At 40.0% G+C, this 17,131-nt stretch overlaps 1 long non-coding RNA gene across 3 annotated transcripts in view; it reads left to right on the top strand.

The window, feature by feature from the left end:
• The window catches only part of LOC145503708 (uncharacterized), a 211,241-nt gene that overhangs the window by 158,284 nt on the left and 35,826 nt on the right, over positions 1–17,131 (top strand). Inside the window, exon 6 of one of the 3 annotated variants that reach the window (XR_014051675.1) lies at positions 56–523. The exons of the other annotated variants lie outside the window; for them this stretch is intronic. This is a non-coding gene — a long non-coding RNA (uncharacterized LOC145503708). Of the gene's footprint in view, positions 1–55; positions 524–17,131 lie in introns of those variants that run through there. 3 annotated transcript variants of the gene reach the window in all.

The following is a 17,131-nucleotide window of genomic DNA, read 5'->3' as shown; positions in this document are numbered from 1 at the left end:
TTAACAGATTTCATCACTACCGAAGTCATATCTGATTCAAAATCCTTTCTTTCAGCAAGCTGTCACAGTCTGAGTGAAACACCTCACGCCACAGTGTATGGAGCTACATGCAGCCAGTGACCTTTGCATTCACCACAACAATCGAAGCTCTAGAAGCATTACCCTTTGGAGGTAGGCACCTTCCTTATAAAGAAGAGAAAAAGGAGGAAAATTGATTTTCAATTTGAAATAGGCAAACAGTCCATTGTATGTTGTACAAATAAGTATAACACAATTGTCAGTTGACAAATGTCACTCAGAAGGAAAAAAAAATGTTCCATGAAGTATGTGTATGTGTGAAAAAACTATTTTTTTAACAATTTTTCATTGCTGAGAATTGTCACTTGATCAGACACCCGTTACTTATAATATTGCATAGTGTACAATTAAGGGCTATCAAGCTAAAGTATTTCATTGCTTAAAAGTCTGTAGAGTTAAAATTGTAAAGCAAATTGTTGATTGAAATAAATCAAGATTTGAAAAACTAAAATGTGAAGGTAGTTATTTTTCTTCCTTTCAATTACTTAAAATAAGTAGCTAAAAATACTTTTTCTCTGTAGCCATGGCAAACACACTGCAGGCTGAAAATGATGTTAGATTTTCTTCATGTTCCAGCTGGACTCCCTTTAAGCACGGAGACCTTTTTCATTTCTGCAGCTATGTGGCTTGTTCTACGTCCATGTGACCACTTCTGCCCTAATCTCTATAATTCAAAGTTCCAAATGAAAAAAAAATCCACTCAGCAAGCTACTTTCACTTGTGAAAATGTGCATTGGAAGATGATTTGTTAAGTTCTGCTCATACGACCCTTCAACATCTCTCACCACCCAACAGTGGTATAACTGGGTATTCAGTAGGCTGAATGCCGGAAGGAAGGTGGTTGCAGATAAAGGGCAGCCACAGCCTCAGAGATTGTCATTACTGATCATACCTACAGGAAAAGGGTATTTCCCTTGCTATATTCTAAGATTAACACGTGTAGCAATTGGGCAATGTAAATAGGCCAACCAGAGGGTATTTAAAGGATCAAGTCAGTGTTTGTCTAATGCTTTGAAGATAAAGGTGAAGATAATAAGCAAATTCCTACTATTGGAAATAATCTAATAATTAACTTTAATAATTATCCTCATCCAACCGTAAGTCAGCAGTAGATCTATTCGACCACACTGAATTTCATAGACTGTTGTGTGTGCTTCAGCTGCAGTAGGGCTCATTGTGAGTGGTAATGTGGATCAAATAACCATTTATGGCAAAGCCACTCTGGTCATTCATCAGGTCTCATATTGACTACCGCTCTCACACCTTGCAATCAAGTATTAATAGCATAGAATAGCAAATTCACTCCAAATGACTGGAGGGAGGCCAGGAAGGGGAGAGGGCCGTCGAGCTCCCAGTATTTCTGTCTCCATTGTGTCAAGCAGTAAGTGTCTCCAATGAACCAGCTCATATCTTTTTGTTGAATTGACAGGTTGTTTTGACATGATTAGACACAACCAAACAAAGAATGAAAACACATTGGTAGCCATGTTTCACAGTTCCTGATTGTAGGCACAGAGCGATCAAACACACCTGCAAGAAATCCTGAGCTGCAGGCTTGGATCCTGGCTTTGTTCAAGGTCTCCACTAACTCTCCCCTCCTTCATGTTTTTCCAGCTGAAGTATCCATGGGACATATCCTAGTGCTGCCAGATCACAGAAGGAGGCTTATCTCTTATGTTTCCTCTCAGAAAAAATTGTTCAGCTATAGCTGGGATGCTCCACCACAGTTAAGCTGGTACAGCAGAATGAGAGGGGGGTTTCATGGCCTAACATTGTTGTTGTTCAGTCGACTCTTTGTGATCCCATGGACTGCAGCACACTAGGCTTCCCTGTCCTTCACTGTCTCTCGGAGTTTGCTCAAACTTCTGTCCATTGAGTTGGTGATGCTATCTAACCATCTCATCGTCTGCCACCTTCTTCTCCTTTTGCCTTCAATCTTTCCCATCATTAGGATCTTTCCCAATGAGTTGGCTCTTTGCATTAGGTTGCCAAAACAATGGAGCTTCAGCTTCAGCATCAGTCCTTCCAATGAATATTCAGGACTGGTTTCCTTTAGGATGGACTGGTTGGATCTCCTTGCTGTCCAAGGGACTACTCTCAAGAGTCTTCTCCAACACCACAGTTGAAAAGCATCAATTATTCAGCACTCAGCTTTCTTTATAGTCCAACTCTAACATCCATACATGACTACTGGAAAAACGATAGCTTTGACTTGACAGACCTTTGTCAACAAAGTAATGTCTCTGCTTTTTAATACGCTGTCTAGGTTGGTCATAGTTTTTCTTCCAAGGAACAAGCGTCTTTTAATTCCATGGCTACAGTCACTGTCTGCAGTGATTTTTGAGCCCAAGAAAATAAAGGCACTTCATGGCAAAAATGTGGGGAAACAATGGAAACAGTGACAGACTTATGTTCTAGCATGGAACGTGCTAGAGCTTAGAGATTGGGCCTGCAGGTAAGAAGAGATGATCAGATAGTCAGGAGGATTGATGCTCTGCATTCAATTTAGTTTCCACATCTCAGAGCCTGAAAACTTTGAAGTTTAAAGATCAAATAGAATCGGGTGGCAGACAAAGAAATACAACCTCACATAACAGGGAATACATTCTGAGAACTTGGTGGTATAGAGATGAGTCCAAAAGAGTTTTGAATCAATTCAGAGACAATACATTTATTGTATGTTAAGATGAAAGCTGTTATGTTCAGGGATCTAGGCTTAATTTAGTTTTTCTCCAGATATACTTCTTGGGGTCCCAATTAGAGAAAGGATCCAGGGTGAAAGGATTCTTGTCCTGGTGGTAAGCATCTCTTCTCTGATGTGGCAGGGAAATTCAGCTTTGTCTTGTGCCACCCCTGTCTGAGAAACAAGATCCTCTCTGCTTTCAACTATCCTGGTACACTCTTAATCATGCCAGAGTTTCATTCATTTCTTTATTCACTCATTCCTTGTTTCTATCTTTCCTTCTATCTGCTATTTCAATTAACTATATTTTAGGTTTCTCAATAATCTATATGATTTTCTTTGATTTGTTTTATAAATTTTTCTCATTTCTATTATTGACTTTGCGACACTCTCTCTTGATTTATTAATACTATTTTTAAGCTTAAAATCCATTTTATTAATTTTCAATCTTTGCTTTTTCTGATGTATAAATGTAAAACCTTAAATTTTCCTCTGAGAACCTCTTAGATGCCAGATATTCAATAGAAGCAATCATATAACCCTACACCCAACTATAACTACAATGTGTGGTATGTGTAGAAATATATTGCTTTTATTGTCATTCAGCCTTAAAAATTTAAATTTCTAATTTTATATTTTCAGCAACATTGTGTTTTCAATTTGCCATGGGTTTTTTTTTTTTTTCTTTTCTCAATTTCCTCCTTTTCTAATTTTATTTCATAGGTTATTTTATTTTTTCTATTTATTCCTCTAGCATGTTGAAAAGTATACATTTATTCTTTTAGCTGCTACTCTAATTTTTCTTTTACCATTCATGCTTTAGTTAACATAGTCCATGTCTACTCAATATCCTTCTCTTCTGAATATCTTTCTTGTTATCAGTATTTAGTAATTTAATCTATTTTGAGTTTGAATTATTCTCCAAATAGGTTATTATTATTTTGGGTATTTTTAGCAGTTAATGCTAATTTAAATTTATCAAAATTGCTTGCCCTTTCTCTTCCACTGATTTTATGCCAGCTGTTTTAAATATAGTGAAAGTGAAAGTGTTAGTCACTCAGTCGTGTCAAACTCTTTGCAGCCCCGTGAACTGTTGCCCTCCAGGCTCCTCTGTCCATGGGATTCTCCAGGCAAGAATACTGGAGTGGGTTGCCGTCCCCTCCTGCAGGGGATCTTCCTGACCTAGGGATCGAACCCAGGGATTGAACCCCGGTCTCCTGAATTGCAGGCAGATTACCATCTGAGCCACCATATTGAATCAAATAAAGTTACAAGGTTGATTTCTGGAGGCGTGTGCAGAATTTCACACTTGTATGTGCTATTCCTTTTAAAACCACTTTTATCTCACAGAATGCAGTGTGGCAAGTTAGCTTACAAAACAATATGTGGTTGTCTTACATCTGCTCATTCAGTGTCAAACCTCAAAAATCCCAAATAACTTGGAAAAAATCCATCAGAATTATATTCCAGTTAGGAAAGAAATATAGTTCTGTTACCTTTTAAGTCCCCATGTCCCCTTCTCTTGCTCCTGGTGTGACATCAAATGTCTGCCAGAAGACGCCTTAGGATTTAACAGAATTAAGAAGAATGATATGCAAATACTATATACTGAGTGAGCATGCTGCTTCTAAATTTTTTGAAGATTTTTGCTGCTGACCCTTGCTGAAGACATTGGGGTTTTTCATTTTTCAGGATCAGATTTGATGTGTGGTATAAGCTGGCAATGAATTTAAGATTTTTAGTATTTTTCACATTCAAACCTAGCAAATCAGCCATTTTAATTTTTTTTTCATTTTTGTCATTAGGCACCTCTGTTTCCCTCAATATTGGGCAGTTCTTTTGATATGCTGTGCTTCAGATATGTTGTACCTCTAATTTTAGGAAAAGAGAAGCATTCTAAAGTTTGATTTTTACAACAGTGGGTTTTACTGACACTTTGACATCTGAATAATTTGGAAGATGTGGCCTTATAATTCAATACATCTCCAAACCTTATTATATATGCTAATATCTAAGATTATGTGTTTAATACTAGCTATATACACAGACATTAACACAAAAAGCACTTTACTGCAAAATGTTCTAGAAATTTATGATGATCTGAGCATATATGGTCATGTGAGAATATTTCTGTTGGACATCAGGCAAGATATCTGATTTAAACTTTTAATGTTTCATTCACGTTGCCATTCTTGGTATAATTGCTTAAGTTATATAATGAGTACTCTGATGCTTTTTAAAAAATGACTTATTGATAGTGCATGCAATACAGATGACATGTTAAACATTACACTCTTTGACTCATCCCTGTCCCTGCTTTTTTGATTCCTTTGTATCTGATTTTAGAGTAACACACCTCCTCCTTCAGATCATGAGGTCCTTGGAGACAAGGATTGATTTTATTCATTTCTGTATTTCTTAGAAAACCTTACATGGGGCTTTCTAGCAATGGGAATGCCATAATGCTGGTTAAGTGAATGAGGGACTGGACACTGTGGTACTTTGTAACCCTATTGCTTTGTCTCAGGATCTAGGGGTGATGGAAGGTGTGTTTATGGGACAATTACTGTAGGTGGTTTCCAGCATCCCAGGTGACCCAGAGCAGATCTCTGAAGAAGACTGTCTTCCCATTCTCTCCATCCTTGCTAGGATTAGTAAGGAAAAGAAAGGCTGATGGCACATTTGCCTATTGGATGAACTTAGAATGTACATAAAAACTCTCATTATTTCTGTGTCTGGGCGTGACAATACCATCCCCTTCTCCCCCATTGTATTGATTAAATCTGTGGATGAAAAAATTGAATGAATTTTCATAATTTCTCAGATAGATTCTGCATATTTATTCACCACTGTATTTTCTATCATCCACACTCTTTATCTTGGCCGTGCACCTACATTTCTGTGTGCTGGCTGTCTGAATGCACTTCTTCTTAATATTTAAACAAAGGCCTAGATAGCTCTACATGCAGGCACAGTATTAATGGGAGAAAAGTAGGAGCCATTTACAAGTGGCACACATCCAGGAGACAGACACAGACATACCAGTGACAAGAGGAAATGCAGTCTTCTCTGCGTTAAGCCCTGGATGCGTCATGAAAAGGGATTCGAGGAAGGGGGCATTGCCAAGGCAGAGAACCAGATAAAGTGATGGGACCATTCCCAACCTTGCCTCTGCCACACACCTTCTAAACTGATAACTCAAGGTAGAATTTCCCAACCAGTAACTGGAAAAGAAGTGGGTTTTACAGCAAATGGAGGCAGGCTGACCGCTCCTAATAAACAGAACATAGATCTACTCTGTAAACCAGATTGGAAGTTGCTGTCTTCCTCCCTATATCTCGTCTTTAGTACGGCTCCTCTTCTGGTGTGTCAGACGATGATCCTGGCTGCACAGAAAATAATAATAATGAAATGAACCAATAGGTCACATTTATTGAACACTTACCAGGTGCCAGCCATGGTGCTCAGTGCTTTATAGATATGATCTTATTTCATCTTCTGAAACAGTCCATTAAAATTATTTTGATTTCACAGATAATAAAGCTAAAGCTCAGACAGGTAGAGTAATTACCCTGACATCTCACAGCTAGTAAAGGGCAGAGCCAGGGCTGCGACTCAAGCTTAGTTGTATATGATGACAATGCCTGCTCTTCTGTCCTTCTTTCCACCTTCCATGCTCAGCTCTAACACAGGCCACTCTCCCAGGATCCCAAGACACCTTGCACAATTAGTGTAGCTCGTAACATACTTCCTTGTTTAGTTGTCTGTCACCCTACTGGGCTGTGAACACCAAGATGGCAGGAGTCTGTTCACTTCTGCATTCCCAGTGCCTGGCACGGTGTCTGGGACAGAATAAGAATGCAGGAAATGATTGATGAACAAATGAATAAGAAAATGAAACAAACATTTGGTAAGGAGTTGCTCTGTTGAAGACCCTTAATTGTTTCTTTCCTGGTAATTTCTGTCCCTGTATGGAGAAACATGTCATATAATAGGATTTGAATTTATTTTTAGGTGTAAATATCAAAACCATATTCTTGGTAAAACAGTCAAGAAATGAAAGCTTCAGCAGAAGAAAATAAAAAGTTCTCTTCAGGAGCAGGTGATGTAGTAGAAGGCAACAAGTTCAAGGTTAGGATCTTGAGAACATGTAGTCCATCCACTAAGGTCCAAGTTGAAAAGGCTTGCTTCTCTTGTGTTTCAGAGCCTAGAGAGTGAGCTCTTTCAGGGCAAACTAACAGCCACATCTGACTGTAGCTGTCTCATGCCCACCAGCTGCATTAAGGATGTTTCCAAGTCTAGGTCTCATTTTTTCTGGTAGAGGGCTAGGCGATAGATCTGGTCTTGGCGTGCTCTCTTAGAAGTACAGCCATCACTTTGTGGAGCACTCTGGAAGAAAGTACACCCCTGTAGAATCAGCAGAAGTGGTCGGAGTTTTCAAACACTGAGCTTGGACGAAGGAGCAAACAACTCCAGGCTGACTTTGTGAAACTCCAGCACAGAACACACACAAGAGGATTGCACACACCTGGACCTCAAGCCACAGTGGTTAAGAGTTCTCACCAGCGCCTTAGAGAGAGGCTACCAAGGACTGAGACCGGTATGCATAGTGCGACTTTCACCCTGTCATCCATTAGGACCCAGGGTAAACTATCAAGTTCTCATGCAAGAATGGGGGCCCAATTATTCTCAACTGATCTTTGAATGAAAGAGCTAAAAGTTTTCCCAGATATGGACTGGATCAAGTCCATCAGTTTACTGGGAGGGCCAAGCCATGGGAGCAGCTCTTTTGCAGGGTGCTGCCTGAATGGCTTACATATTGAACAAAGACTTGACAACACGAGAAGCTTGTTTTTTTGTTTGTTGGTTGGTTTTTTTAACCAACAATGTGTAGAAACAATGAGGGGAGCAGGGCTGTTGAGAAGGGCATACAAATGTTACTCCCCAGCCAAGTTATTTCATTTCTGTGGGGAAGGCTATTATATACCTGCTCTCTTTGCTGGCTGATGTCTAAAACCTCCCAGCAAAGATTGGTATTCTCATCTCGTAAAGAAAATTTCCTAGATGGATATGTAATACTACAGAAAAAGCCTCCTTTTCTGCTACAGAATGCTATAAAAGTGCAAATTTCTAGGATGGCATTAGTCACTGACAGGCACAGATTAGTTTTTGGGCAGGTGAGACATTTTTAGATGAGATCACTAAGAAAGTGTATGATTTGAGTTCAGCCAGGGATCGAAATGAGGATTCTTCTCGTTCTCTTTTCCTGGTGAGTTCGGATTTAGCAGTCATTTATCTCTATCCATCCTCCCTTCTCCCACCCTGCTCTACACACACATGTGAACAGACACTGCTGTGCACACTCGGGTACAAGCCTGGTGCAGACATTATTTCCCCAGGTCCAGCCTGGAAGTTCCCCACAGCTGGAGTGGGGAGCACCTGCGTGTTTCTGCTTTGTGTCTGCTGTACTCAGTCACTCACAGGCAGGCCTGGTTACCATCTGCATAGGTAAGGCCGCAGACTCACATGAACCACCAAGCCAGCTCTTGCAGGCACAAAGTAAACCTGGACATAAAGCAGGCATCCTGCCATACCTGAGGGCACCTGCTTCTTGTCCCTGGTTCTCTCACACAAAGACACTTATTTATGCTTCCCTCTCTCTTTTTTAATATTCCCATCTTCTCTTTGTTTTCAGTAGTCAAGTCATTCGGGAGACTGAAGGCATGAGCTGAGGAGGACTCAAAATTTAGTGGCTCTGTCACTGATTTCATTCATTCATTTATTCAAGAAAATACTGTAGGGACTTCCTTGACAGTCCAGTGGTTAAGACTTTGCCTTCCAATGCAGGGTTTGCAGGTTCGATCTCTGGTTGGAGAGCTAAGATCCCACATGACTCCTGGCCAAAAAACCCCAAAATACAAAACAGAAATAATATTGTAACAAATTCAGTGATTACTTAAAAAAAAAGAAACTACCATGTGTCAGATTCTGTGGAGACAAACATGCAGAGAACTTTACCACTGTACTTGAAGGACCTTAGAGTCTGGTGGGGGAGACAAATTTGTTAACTTATAACTGCAACCCAACATGACAAAAACTCCTCAAAGAGTTCATGGAAAGAACTTTTCAGGCACAAAAGGAAAGCTATAGACTTCATCTGGCAGAATTTGGAAAGGTTTTACAGAGAACATCATATCTGAGTTAGGCATTGAGGAATGCATAGGCCATAGAAGTGGAAAGAAGTATACAGTCACAAGTAAGAAATCACAATTTTTAAAAACAAATGGCAGATTAGGTAATAAAAAGCAAGAGTAAATGATTTCACAGTGGAATTAAATTATGAATCAGTAATAAAAAGATCTCAGGAAAACCCCAAAATATTTGGAAATTAGATAACAGATTTACAAATAATTTGTGAATCAAAGAAATAATTCAAAAGGAAAGGGAAGTATTTTGAACTGAATCAAAATGTATATAAAACATCTTAAAATTTGTTAGAGGCTATGTAAGCAGTTATTTAGGGAGAAATATAGAGCAGTAAGTGTCTATGTTAAAGAGAAGAAAGGTCTCACATGAATGACCTCAATTTCTAAGAAACTAGGGAAAAAATAAAGAAATTAAATCGAAGTATGTAGAACAAAGGAAAGAATAAAGAGCAGTAGTCAATGAAAATAATATCAGAAAATTACTATCAGAAAAAATAGAGAAAAAGGCAATTCTGTTATTATTCTCAGAAAACATGTTCATCTATGTAGAAAATTTGATATAATCTACAAAAAACCTAGTAGAATTAATTGAATTCACTAATTTGCAAGAGAAAAGATCAATATACAAAAATCAATTGTATTTCTATATACTGGCATCAATCATAAATTTAATTAAAAATCTATAACAGCATAAAAAATGAAATTCAGTTCAGTTCAGTCACTCAGTCATGTCCGACTCTTTGCAACCCTGTGGACTGCAGCACGCCAGGCTTCCCTGTCCATCACCAACTCCCCGAGCCTACTCATACTCATGTCCATTGCGTGGGAGATGTCATCCAACCATCTCATCCTCTGTCATCCCCTTCTCCTCCTGCCTTCGATCTTTCCCAGCATCAGTGTCTTTTCCAATGAGTCATTTCTTCACATCAGGTGGCCGAAGTATTGGAGTTTTAGCTTCAGTGTCAGTCCTTCCAATGTATATTTAGGACAGATTTCCTTTATGAAATGTATAGGGTAAATCTGACAAAAATGTGCAAGACCTATATACTGGAAACTATAAAACTGCTGAGAAAACTTAAAGAAGACCTCAGTGAATAGAGAGAAATATATATTTATTGGTTAGAAAACTCAGTATCATTAAGATATAAATTATCTGTGAATTAATCTACTCATTTAATGCACTCTCAACAAAATACCAGTTGTTTTGTAGAAACTGACAAAGTGAAAGTGAAAAGTGACAGTCGCTCAGAAATATCCAACTCTCTGTGACCCTGTGGACTGTATAGTCCATGGAATTCTTTAGGCCAGAGTACTGGAGTGGGTAGCTGTTCCCTTTTTCAGGGGATATTCCCAACCCAGGGATCGAACCCAGTTCTCCCACATTGCAGGCAGATTCTTTACCAGCTGAGCCACCAGAGAAGTCCAGAAATTGACAAGTGGATTCTAAAATTTATGTGATAATGCAAAGGACTTCAAATAATCAAAGCAGGTTTTGTTGAACAAAAAGAAGAACAAAATTTGTTGAAAAAGAAGAACAAAATTTGAGGGAAAAAGCACTTTTTATAGAAAAAAAATGCAGATATATTTGTAGAAACAATGAAGTGTCTTGAATTATGTTTTCCTAATTTAAAAATAGAAAATCAACCAAAAACTTGCACACGAATGTTTATAGCAGCTTTACTCATAATTATCAAACCTTAGAAGCAACGAAGATGTCCTTCAGGAGATGAATGGAGAAACAAGTTGAAGTACATTTAGACAATAAAATACTATTTAACAATAAAAATAATTAGCTCTCAAGTCATTAATATGTGGAAGAACCTTAAATTCGTTTTTTTAAGTGAGTGAAGCCAAAGTGAATAAAACTACATACAATTTGAATCCAGACATTTTGGAAAAGTCAAAACCATAGAGACAGTAAAACAATCAGTGGTTGCCAAGGGTTTTGGGGGAAAGAGAAATTGGAATGAACAGGTAGAGAACAAGTTGATTTTAGGGTAGTGAAACTATCTGATACTGTAATGGTGGATACATAGCATTATTGAATTTGCCAAAACCCATGGAACTGTACAACACAGAGTGAGCTCTAACCTAAACTATATAATACTATCTCAATAGTTGCTCATAATTATATCAAATATACCACATCATTGCAAGACATTAATGGGAGTAGCCCAGAGGTGGGTGGAGAGGGTATATGGGACCTCTTTGTACTTTCTACTTAGTTTCTTTCTGTAACCTAAAACTGCTCTAAAAATAGAATCTCTTTAAAAAAGATATAGACTCATTGTTTTCAGCAAAGAGTTTGTTTTCAGGAGAGCTGAGCTAAGGTCAGGTTTTGCCAGAGGCTGGAATGGGAGACCAAAAGCCAGCACGTCAATTAGGAGGTAATTGCCATCACAGCCTGAGAAGTGTGGTGGCAGCCAGAACAGAGAGAAAGAACGTGAGAGGCTCTGAAGGAAGAAGCAAGGGACCCACTGAGGTTTCAGCTGTGATGTTGAAGAGCAAAGTCTGCATCCATTGTTTCGGAAAGGATACTTGATTAGATCTGAGAGACTTTGATATAGTCTCATCTCTGACTCTAGCAAGCTTTGTGAGCTCTGGCAAGTGACTTGGTATTTTTGGACCCTGATTATTACAGGAATGTCCAGGAGGCATGATTATGATGCACAGGCTTAAGATCAGTCTAGAAGTGTACCGTGCAATACATTAGTCATTCAACAATCTGCCTGTTACCCATTAGAACTGCGGTTATGCTAAACTGAGATGTGCTATTTGTGTAAAATTGACTACAAAAGACTTAAGGACATAAAATATGATTAATACTTTTCATATTGACTATGTAGTTGAATTTCACCTGTTTCGTTTTATGTTTTGTAATGTGGCAACTAGAAAATTTCAGATTTCATATGTGGCTCATGGTGTGGCTCACATTACATGCCTTTTGGGCAGTGCTGGCCTTGAGCTTCACCAGATGCTTTGTGTTCACAAGAACCATCTAAACTTGACTTAGAGAAAGGTCCCTGCCCACACAGAGCCACGCCAAACTCCAGGATGCAAGTGGGGTGGAATGAGGCAGATGAATTGGGCAAGCTTCCCAGGGTGAACTCAACACAATCTGGGACTTTCTAGGAGTCATTTTACCAACTTCTTGGGGGAGCATGTCCTGGGGAGATTCATCCAAGCAAAGAGCCAACTTGAAATTCATCAGAATATCTAAATGAAAAGACTAGCTATTAAGGATCACTCCTTCCCCAAGAGCAGAGTGATCCCTAATAGTTTCTCTATTCCTCTACCTTCAAGCAGTGATTATCTATTTAAAGCTGGACCAGACACAGTTGACAGCATCTCCTTACCTCAGTCTGCCCTATTACTTGGCAGGAAGAAAATCTTGACAGGTGATCATCATGTCCTCTTGATGCAAGACTGATACCAGAGTGGAGAGGAAACCCTCCCCTGCAAGGGAAATTCAGCCCGAGCCCCAACTTGTTCCTACTGCTCCTTGGACTCTGACACTCTTTTCCAAGCACCTCCAGTGTGCATTCTCCAAGGCACATACATCTGGTAACTGACTTACCACAGGGACAGCACCCTGTGCATATACCTTGCCCATACACGTTCCAAAGTGGCCTTTGTTATATTGTCACATTCACCCTTGGCTTCAGATGTGGATTCGATCCATATCCTTCCATCCAAACCAGTGAGGCTCAGAAGTACAGCCACCTGCCGGGTGTCACGCATCCCTGCTCAGCTCATAGATACTCAGTCCATCCTTGCCTCCAGCGTCATCGGTGGAACCCAGAATCCTCAGTCAGGCATTCAATCTTTCATGTAATGACTCAAACCAACTTTCCTGATGCATATCTCTTTTTCTCAACAGAGCAGGGTTTCCTTCTTCCCATAAACACATTCTTCAACATATGGTGATGAGAATGTGATGTGGCAGTTGTGCAGAAGGTGTGGCTTGTTGAGGGCTAAGTGATCCTATGTAAACAAGGAATGTCTCTGAAATTTTCTGTTATAAAACATTCATACACATTTGACTGTATTCTAAACACACACACACACATCTTAAATTGACATCTAGTAAAATTGCTACCCCAGGAAGATGTTTCATCATTTGACCACGGATTCTTAAACTCCCAGCACCCCACCCAGTACTCCCAGTCGTACATAGTCCTCAGTTTAAGAAAAAAAAATATATAACAGAAACTTTCTACTTTGGTTAGGAAATATTTCTCAACTTTTTCTGGCCCCTAGGAATGACTTAGACTTTCAGAAGTTCCCATATATCTGAGTTCTTATACTTATTGCAGTTATATTCAAATTCCACTGCTTCCTTGGCACCATCCCTGCCCAAGAAAACACGACACAGAGTTTCGTTTCACCGAGTTGTGACTGCGGTGTCTGTGTGTGTCTCCTGTGTTGTCCTGAGCTGCTGTATTATGTGCTCTGTCAGTCTCTTCTATCTCCCCTGCTACATCACCAGGTTTGAGAAGGCAGGACTCACATCCATCTCAGTTATGGTTTGTTCCTAGAATTTAGCCTAGTGCCTGGCATATAATTAGTGCTCACTGAAGACTCAGTAACTCAATGAATATTTAAATGAAAGAAGATTGATGCATCTTCTACCAGTATTTGATGGACAGAGTCCCTGTTTTTTTTTTCCACGTCCCTGTTTTTCTTTTGTGCTCATTTTGTGACTTGTGCTCATTTGGTGTCCATGGGAGGTGGGATGGATGCGTGGGGATGATGGATGAAGAGTTTGAATATTTGGTAGACTTAACAACCATACAGAGTGCCTGAGGAGCTATGCATGGAGGTTTGTGACATTGTACAGGAAACAGGAACAAAGACCATCCCAAAGAAAAAGAAATGCAAAAAGGCAAACTGGCTGTCTGAGGAGGCCTTACAAACAGCTGTGAAAAGATGGGAAGGGAAAAGCAAAGGAGAAAAGGAAAGATATTCCCAGCTGAATGCAGAGTTCCAAAGAAGATCAAGGAGAGATAAGAAAGCCTTCCTCAGCGATCAGTGCAAAGAAATAGAGGAAAACAATAGAATGGGAAAGATTAGAGATCTCTTCAAGAAAATTAGAGATACCAAGGGAACATTTCATGCAAAGATGGGCTCAATAAAGGACAGAAATGGTAGGGACCTAATAGAAGCAGAAGATATTAAGAAGAGGTGGCAAGAATACACAGAAGAACTATACAAAAAAGATCTTCACAACCCAGATAATCACGGTGGTGTGATCACTCACCTAGAGCCAGACATCCTGGAATGTGAAGTCAAGTGGGCCTTAGGAAGAATCACTATGAACAAAGCTAGTGGAGGTGATGGAATTCCAGTTGACTTATTTCAAATCCTGAAAGATGACACTGTCAAAGTGCTGCACTCAATATGCCAGCAAATTTGGAAAACTCAGCAGTGGCCACAGGACTGGAAAAGGTCAGTTTTCATTCCAATCCTAAAGAAAGGCAATGCCAAAGAATGCTGAAACTACCGCACAATTGGACTCATCTCACATGCTAGTGAAGTAATGCTCAAAATTCTCCAAGCCAGGCTTCAGCAATACTTGAACCGTGAACTTCCAGATATTCAAGCTGGTTTTAAAAAAGGCAGAGGAACCAGAGATCAAATTGCCAACATCTGGTGGATCATCGAAAAAGCAAGAGAGTTCCAGAAAAACAGCTATTTCTGCTTTATTGACTATGCCAAAGCCTTTGACTGTGTGGATCACAATAAACTGTGGAAAATTCTGCAAGAGATGGGCGTACCAGACTACCTGACCTGCCTCTTGAGAAACCTGTATGCAGGTCAGGAAGCAACAGTTAGAACTGGACATGGAACAACAGACTAGTTCCAAATAGGAAAAGGAGTACGTCAAGGCTGTATATAGTCACCCTGCTTATTTAACTTATATGCAGAGTACATCATGAGAAACTCTGGGCTGGAGGAAGCACAAGCTGGAATCAAGATTGCCGGGAGAAATATCAATAACCTCAGATATGCAGATGACACCACCCTTTTGGCAGAAATCGAAGAACCTCTTGATGAAAGTGAAAGAGGAGAGTGAAAAAGTTGGCTTAAAGCTCAACATTCAGAAAACTAAGATCATGGCATCTGGTCCCGTCACTTCATGGGAAATAGATGGGGAAACAGTGCAAACACTGTCAGACTTTATTTTTTGGGGCTCCAAAATCACTGCAGATGGTGATTGCAGCAATGAAATTAAAAGACGCTTATTCCTTGGAAGGAAAGTTATGACCAACCTAGACAGGATATTAAAAAGCAGAGACATTACTTTGCCAACAAAGGTCCGTCTAATCAAGGCTATGGTTTTCCAGTGGTCATGTATGGATGTGAGAGTTGAACTTAAAGAAAGCTGAGTGCTGAAGAATTGATACTTTTGAACTGTGGTGTTGGAGAAGACTCTTGAGAGTCCCTTGGACTGCAAGGAGATCCAACCAGTCCATCCTAAAGGAGGTCAGTCCTGAGCGTTCATTGGAAGGACTGATGTTGAAACTGAAACTCCAATACTTTGCCACCTAATGAGAAGGGCTGACTCCTTGGAAAAGAACCTGGTGCTGGGAAGGATTGAGGGCAGGAGGAGCAGGGGACGACAGAGGGTGAGATGGCTGGATGGCATCATCGACTCGATGGACATGGGTTTGAATGGACTCCGGGATTTGGTGATGGACAGGGAGGCCTGGCGTGCTGTTGTTCACGGGGTCGCAAAGAGTCGGACACGACTGAGTGACTGAACTGAACTGAACTGAACAATTTATTTTCTTTACAAACACACTGTTAGAGTCAGTTGTTCTATACTTGATATTTTATGTGATAATGTGTTTTATAGTAGCATTGTGGTTTGGTATGACATGCTCTTATTCTTGGATGTAGGGTCAGCTTGTTGAGGACCATTGAGAGCTGGGAAGCAAAGGTGTCTTTGGAGGTCTCTCTGAGAAGGGATCATGGGTGGCAAAAGGATGTCCAGATGGTAACTGCCTACAAGAGACAGGTGCTCACATCTTTAGATCATCAGTGAATATTTTATATCTGTCTGCCTCCATGATTTTGATGCTTTGATGGAGAGTATGACAAATGGCACGATCACCCCCAGGCCTTGTAATAAAGCGATTAGAGAAATAATGTAACCCTGGAGTAGAAATAGAATTTCTCTCATCTTTGAATTTAGTGTACACAGTGGAGCACTGAGAGATGTTAGGAAGTAGAACAGAGAAGCATGAGCAGCACATGCCCTCTTGAGAGAAAGAATGTCATGTCATGATAGGTGTGAATGAGGATGACTTTTACAAGCTAGGTCTAATCAGGAGCCTGATGCTCGTGCTTCCTGTCATTTAAAGCTCTTTGCAGACTTTTCATTCCAGAGTTCTTGTCCCACACTCAGATATTTCCAGAAGTTGTGCGAAAGTGATTGCGAAGGTGGAGGAAAGGCATAGATTGTCTGTCTGTTTGAGCTGCGGTAACAGAACACCATAAAGTAGGTGATTGACAAACAACAGAAATTTATTTCTCACAGTTCCAGAGGCAGGGAAGTCCAGGACCATGGTGCCAAAAGATTTGGTGTCTGGTGAGGTCCCATTTCATAGATGTAGTCTTTGTGTTGTGTCCTCACATGGTGAAAAGGGCAAAGAAGCTTCCCCAGGTCTCTTTTATAAGGGTACTGATCCCATGTGTGAGCGCTTTGCCTTCATGATCTAATGACACCTCAAAGGCAGTACCTCATAATATTATCATCCTGGGGGTTAGGATTTCAGCATATACATTTTAGGGAAACATAAACATTCAGATCATAGCAGAAAGGATGTGAGGCAACCCAACACTATTCTCAAATAAATTCATAAACAACAGTAGAAATGATGGTACTCCAAAGTGTATTTGCCTCCTTGGAAATATGAGAAGGGGTTGGATGGCTGATTCATAATGTTAGTACCAGGAGACACCTACCCACCATCTACAGCAAGTTAGGAGCACACAATGGTCAGACCCAGGACTCAATTCTTCCCATGGCCTCCCAGCAGATGGACCATACACTTAAACTCTACCACACTGTCCTTCCCTGTCTAGTCTCATCGGGCATGAGTATTCTCCCCTAATCATTGTCTTTTGCCATCACAGCATATCAGCTGATATCATTAAA

Source organism: Giraffa tippelskirchi, chromosome 4 (assembly GCF_054371585.1).
Source record: "Giraffa tippelskirchi isolate mGirTip1 chromosome 4, T2T-mGirTip1v1.2.pri, whole genome shotgun sequence".
NCBI lineage: Eukaryota > Metazoa > Chordata > Mammalia > Artiodactyla > Giraffidae > Giraffa > Giraffa tippelskirchi.
This window is presented reverse-complemented; position numbering and strand designations above follow the sequence as displayed.